Below are 6,798 nucleotides of genomic sequence, written 5' to 3'. Positions count from 1 at the left end.
GCTAGTTTATCTTCATTGTTATTTTAGTTTAGTAACCTTCTACATCAACCCAATTTGTGACACCCCTTAGACACTACTAGTTACAATAGAATTCTCATTTCAATACCCGTCCCTTGGGATCCGACCTTTACTTACCTCTTTACTAATTGTAGAGTTGTTTGTGGAGTATAAATTGTGTTTTGTATCGACCATTGACCAACGACCACATATGCTTAATTTGTGAAACGAAATGGACTCGATCAAAAATGGCGCCGTTGCCGGGGACGGTGTTTAATTGATTTAAGATTTCTTTTATTGTTTTTAGTTGTGTCTTTTTCACCTTGGGGAAGTACAACTCCTCAAGGTTTGTTCTAATTGTTTTCGAGTTGTTTGATATTTTGCATGTCTAGAAGGTTACAAAGACATTTGTTACCTTTTGACCGTGAAATCGAAAGAACCTTGACGAATAATAGGAGACTTGTTAGGAGGAATTTGGGAGGTGTTGGTGAAGTTGTTCAACCCACTAGTGAGTTTGTCAATCCTTTCGCAATAGAAGGAGAAGAGAACCCATTAAACAATACCACACAAAATCCACCTACAATGCCTAAATTCTCGTCACACTCTATACCCACCGAGGAGGATTTACCAAATGGTACTCCTACCCCACAACATCTTACCGGAAACTTTATTGCCAAGTCCGCCTTCATCCAACTAGTTGAGAGGAGCCAATTCGGGGGAATGCCTAGTGAGGACCCTCATTCTCATATGGAAACCTTTTGCGATTATTGTGAAGCTATCTCTCAAACGGGCGTGACTCAAGACCAAATAAGATGGGTCTTATTTCCTTTTTAAATAAATCGGCACCGCAAAGCAATGGTTGAAGGGCCTTGATAAGGCCACCCTTGGAATAGATTCTTGGAAGAAGCTAGCTCTAGCTTTCTACAAAAATTCTACCCACCGGAAAAGACCAACATGCTAAGAGCTCAAATTACGGGTTTTAAGCAAAGGGATGAAGAATCTTTGTATGAAGCTTGGGAGCGGTTCAAAGGTATTTGTCGCTCATGTCCTCACCATGGACTTAGCGAATGGTTTTTAGTGCAACAATTTTGGAATGGTTTATATGAAGATTCAAGGAACATTCTCAATATGGGATCAAATGGAATGTTCACCGAAGTTGATGACAATCAAACATGGAACAAGATTGAGGAAATGGCGGTCCATAATTCACAATATAGTAGACCTCGCAAGGCTACTAGAGGAGGAAAGTATGAAGTGGATTCCGTTACTCAATTGGGTGCTCAACTTAGTGCTCACATTGACACAATCAACTTGAAGTTTGAACAAGCTATGGCTAGACTTGAGGAAAACTCAAAAACATCAAAGCATCATGTCAATGCCATGACGGCATCCTCATCAATCCCAAGCGGGATATGTGAGAATTGTGGAACCTTGGGTCATGACTCAAGTGAATGTAGGGGAACAACCGAACAAGTTAATGCTTTCCAAGCTTACAAAAGTGGTACCCCTTATTCAAATTTTTACAATGAAAACACCAAGTTCCATCCAAATCTCTCATACAAAAGCCAAAATGTTCAAAACCCTCAAACAACATACACTCCACCACCCATGAGAAATCAAAATCAAAGACCCTTTTACAATCAAAACCAAGGTTACCAAAATCAAAATCCATACAATCACCAAAATGACCAAGGTTTTGATGTCCAAAAAGCGGTCCTCCAAATGCAAAAGAATCAACAAGAATTTTTCACCCAAATGCAAAAAGATAGCCAAGCAAAAGACACCACCATCAACAACATTCTAGCTCACACCAAGATGTTGGAAACACAATTGACTCAACTAGCATCTTCAAGCTCACAAAGACAAAAGGGGCAATTACCACCACAAAGTAATCCCCCTAGACATGAAACGGTTAGTGCCATTCACTTGAGAAGTGGTACAAGATATGAGGCACCGAAGGAGCAAGTTGAGGATGAAGTTGTGAAAGCTAGTGAGAAGGAAGAAATGGTGCAAAACTCCAAAGAAGGGGAATCATCAAAAGAAGAAAGTTCAAAGAAAAATGAAGACAAAGCCAAAGAGAAGGAGCCCATTGTGGTTAGACTTCCTTTTCCAGGTCGTCAAGCCAAGCCCAAATTTGATGATCAACTTGGAAAGTTCATGGAAATTGTGAAGAACTTAGAAGTCTCAATTCCTTTCACGGAATTAATCAATCACGTTCCGGCCTATGCAAAGTACATGAAAGATATCCTCACAAAGAAGAAGTCGATCCGGAAACTTGAGACTATCGCCTTCACTAAGGTGAGTAGTGCAATACTTCAAGGGAGTTCACCTCCAAAGTTGAAGGATCCGGGAAGCTTCTCAATACCGTGTACCATTGGCGACACAACGATCAACAAAGCCTTATGTGATCTAGGGGCTAGTGTGAGTGTCATGCCGTACTCGGTGAGTAAAAGGTTGGGAATGGGAGAGCTTAAATGCACCAATATCACTCTTCAAATGGCCGATAGATCGACGAAGACACCATTGGGGATATGGGAAGATGTCCCCGTGCGAATTGGGAAGTTTTTCATCCCGGTAGACTTTGTCATTGTTGATATGGAGGAAGATTCCAACATTCCAATCATCTTAGGAAGACCTTTCCTACACACCGCGGGTGCGGTGATTGATGTGAAACATGGAGAGCTCACTCTAGAAGTGGGAGATGAAAGCATAACTTTTAATCTTGACAAGACCATGAGAGCTCCTCGTTTGCATGAGCCATGTTTCATGATTGATCATTATAGCCGAAAAGATGAAAGGAAGAAATCGGAGCTCCAATGGAGGAAGAAAGTTGAAGATGCTCCATTCAAAGAGCAAGTGAATTGTGACAAGGAGAGCTTGCAAGGCTCATCAAAATCAACCAAGGAAGAAGATGATGGCCTCATTGGCCAAGAGAAGAAATTGGGAGAGTTGTCTCCATCTAAGCAAGAGATTTTCAATGATCAACTCAATGAAGTTTGTGGTCTTTGGGACGACGAATTTGAAGGGATCTTTAATCCCTACATTGGGCATGCCATCGATCATGATCAACAACAAGGGCCACGGTCTATTGAGGACCTCTACCATAACAATGGACAAGCTTTTGATTACTTCTTCAAGGTGTTGAGCAACATCAACAACACCTTGAACATGCCCCCTTGACATCTCATCAAGAATGAGAGTTTGGTGGAGTCCTCCCTAAACCACCACTTGTAAATATTTCTAACTCCCTAACTTACTTTTCAATTTTTGTATTACATTTTTGTCATTTTTGGATTTTATTTACTTTGATCAAAATAATTGTCATGAAAGAGAGAAGTGAGGGAGGGATTAACAATTTCAATTGATGTGTAGTGCTTTACCTTAGTGTGGGGATGGCAATTGCCTAGGCTATTCATGCCTTAGTAGTGCCCCCACAATGAAGAACACAAGAAATGAAGAAGAATTGAAGAATGATAAAGGGAAATGCATTGTGCACGAATGAAGTGAATCCGGGTACAATGGAACAGAATCCGAGCGGATTCCTGAGAATCCGCCCGTCTGAAGAAGATCCGAGCGTCCTGCTGAGAAGACGCCCGTCTTGGGCTGAGCTGAAATTGCAAAATTCTTGACTGTCAAAGAATCCGAGCGGATTTCTGAAAAGACGCCCGTCTCACAGAATCCGTCCGTCTTGTGAACAAGACGCCCGTCTTGAAGCTGAAGAAAAACAAAGAAAAATCTCTGGATAGAAATCCGTCCGTCCTGCACAAAATCCGCCCGTCCCACAGAAAGAATCCGAGCGGATTCCCCAGAATCCGCCCGTCTCTAGGCGGGATTTTGAAAATTTTGAAGCTGTAGAATCCGCACGGATTGCGCCCAATCCGCACGGATTGTCCCTGCGTTTTGAAATTGCCGAGTTCTTTAAATACCCATCCCACCTTCATTCATTCATTCATTCATTCATAAACACTACCCATAACATCAAAACCCTCATCCTCTCCATCTCAAAAACAAAAACCCTCAACAAAACTCACCAAAAATCAAATCAAACCATCCTTCAAATAACAAATCAATCACTCCATCTTCAATAACAATCAAAACCAAGAACAAATTCTTCAACCTTTGAGTCGATTTTTGATTTCATAAAGGCAAAGCCTTTCACCTTCAAATCGATTTGGGCATTCCACAAATTGAAGATTTTTGACTCTTTACTTGGTTAGTTCATCAAATGGCAAGAACAAAGGGAGCAACAAAGGCAACAAAGGCACCAAAAGCAAAGGCTCTCTCTCAAAGGCAAAAAGCTCTACAAACAAAGAAAGCTTTGGCAATGGTGGTAGCAACACCAAGCTTGGAAGTGCAACAACAACAACAAATTTCTATGGAAGCATCACCTTCTACTCCGGTAATTAATCAACTCTTGCATTATCCGGAGGTAACTTTCATTTCCGATACCCATAGAAATACATTTGTCAAGTTTGCTATGAAACAAATCCAATCCACCAAATTCATATGTCAAGATGCCTTAGAGAAGTTGGGTGTTCTTGAACAAACAAGAGTCTTTTTCAATGCCATGGGTTTGAAGAAATTGTTTGAAATGAAGGAAGTAACTTACCCCTCCCTTGTCTTGGAATTCTTAAGTTCTTTAAAAGTGACAAAAGTTGAGAATAGGGAAAATACTGAGTTTCGTCTAGCTAACACTAGTAGACGCATTACCTTTCCGGAATTGGGTGAAATTTTGGGTCTTAGCGATGAACATAAATATTATAAGCAATATGGGAAGTATGACCCCGAGCCTCTTTGGGAGGCAATCTCCGGGAAGAAATTTGAAAATTTTCATGCTTGTCGTGCTCTTTTGGTCCATCATCCGGGCATAAGAGTATGGCACAAAGTTGTGGGAAATACCATAATTGCTAGGAAAGACACCAATCATTTCACGGGACTCGATTTTATTCTCCTTGAATCAACTTTGAATATTGGAAGAATTCACACCAAGCCTTACAATTCTTTGAGGCTATTGGTTGATAGATGGCTCCATGTAGATAGTGGGAAGAAGGGTCAAACCGTTATTGTTAATGGCGGCCTTGTCACGGTCCTAGCCAAGCACTTTGATCCTAATTTCAATAAGGATAGCAAGTACAAGGCAAAGGAAGGTGGCCATCTTATTGATATGTCCATCTTGATTAACAAGTTTAAGTGGGTTGCTCACAATCCCCTTGACACCAAGTATGGGTGGCTTACTAGTGAGGCTCGATCATTCACTTTACCCGCAAAGATTTGTCGTCTTAGTGTCCACCGGACCAACTATTTACTTCCCCTATCCAAGGAAGCCGAGTACATCATTCAACAACAAAAGGGTGATCATGAAACTACCTCCTCTTCCATTGTCATACCGCCTTACCCCTATGAATATGAAGAGTTCAAACCGCAAGGAGTTGAAATTGGGAAAGACTATGTAACTCTTCTTATGCAAGCCATGCACAAGCAAGCTTATGAAGATCGGAAGAATGCTTATTTGGCTCAATATCCTCCCCTCTTACATCTAGCTAGGCAAGGACTCCTTGATCCATCTTGTCCTTTCCCTAGTTGGGCGGATAGAGAAGCCTTATTTCCGGGTGCATCTAGGGACGTGGTGGAAGACAATGAGGTTGTTGGAGATGGTGAAGATTTTGATAATAATATTGAGGAAGAAGCAAGTGGAGATGAAGAAGGAGATGGTGAAGATGATGAAGAAGAAGAGGAAAGAGATGAAGACAGTGCCAAGGAAAGTGGCAATGTGACCACTTCTCATGAGGGAAGTGGTGATGATGATAGCATGATGGAAGACTAGCCTTGGAGACTCCTACACTCCCATGGTTTGTCTATATCTCTTTGTATTTCATTTCATTTTGATCATTGTTGGTTTAGTCCTAGCAACATCAAAGGACTCACACCTCGGTACCATTGAGGTGTTCTTTATTGTTCCCATTTTTGAAAATCCAAAATGACAATCTAATTTCATGCATAGCATAGTGTGTGCATGAACTATACCCATCCTTGACATTAGCAATAGTATCTCATTTGGTTTGGGGAAGTTAATGCATACACAACGGGAGGTAATCTAAATTATCCTCTCCGTCATAACAAAAACCATGCATCATGTAGTATAGCTTAGTGTAGAATTGCATTTAGTATAGAAATCATGCATCATTTTGCATAATTTCCATCATTTTGGCCATTGAGGACAATGCCCATATTAGTGTGGGGATGGGAATTCTAACACTTAACTTTTATTCAAAAAACCATAAAAATTGAAAAATTTCAAAACACAAAAAAATTGAAAAAATTGAAAAACCAAAAACAAGTTCATTTCCTTTGTATATATTGTGTTTGTTTTATCCTTGTTCACTTTGATCGACTACGCCACATCCGAGACATGAGGATATTGAAGACCGCATGGTATGATCTTTCCAATCTCCTTTTTCCTCTTTATGTTAATGACTATGTGGCTTTATTTTGATTGATGCGGTAAAAACAATGTGAACCTAGGACTTGCATTTAGTTTATATGGCATATTAGTTGGTAGAATCATTTGCATTAGGATGTTTATATGTTAGTTGCATCATGGCATGTAGTTTGCATGTTAGAAAAATTTTGCGAAACCGTCTACTTGGGAAGCTTGACAAGTGTATATAGGCCCTAGTAGATGCTTTTTATTCTTAAGACTTTGCTTGTTAGAATGCTTTTAAAACACCCTAGGATGTGTCATGCTAGTATCCTTTGACCCATGGTTTAAAGCCTAGTCAAAAGTACCTTGTGGTGTGATAA

General features: G+C 40.4%; 1 non-coding gene across 1 annotated transcript; it reads right to left on the bottom strand.

Annotated features, from left to right (window-relative positions):
* Positions 1-951: 951 nt before the first annotated feature.
* Positions 952-1,058, bottom strand: LOC141602776 (small nucleolar RNA R71). The gene has a single exon (XR_012524686.1). It is a non-coding gene; the product is annotated as a small nucleolar RNA R71 (small nucleolar RNA).
* Between the last annotated feature and the right edge of the window lie 5,740 nt (positions 1,059-6,798).

Source organism: Silene latifolia, chromosome 9 (assembly GCF_048544455.1).
Source record: "Silene latifolia isolate original U9 population chromosome 9, ASM4854445v1, whole genome shotgun sequence".
Taxonomy (NCBI): domain Eukaryota; kingdom Viridiplantae; phylum Streptophyta; class Magnoliopsida; order Caryophyllales; family Caryophyllaceae; genus Silene; species Silene latifolia.
The sequence above is the reverse complement of the archived record's forward strand: the minus strand, read 5'-3'. Positions and strand labels throughout refer to the sequence as shown.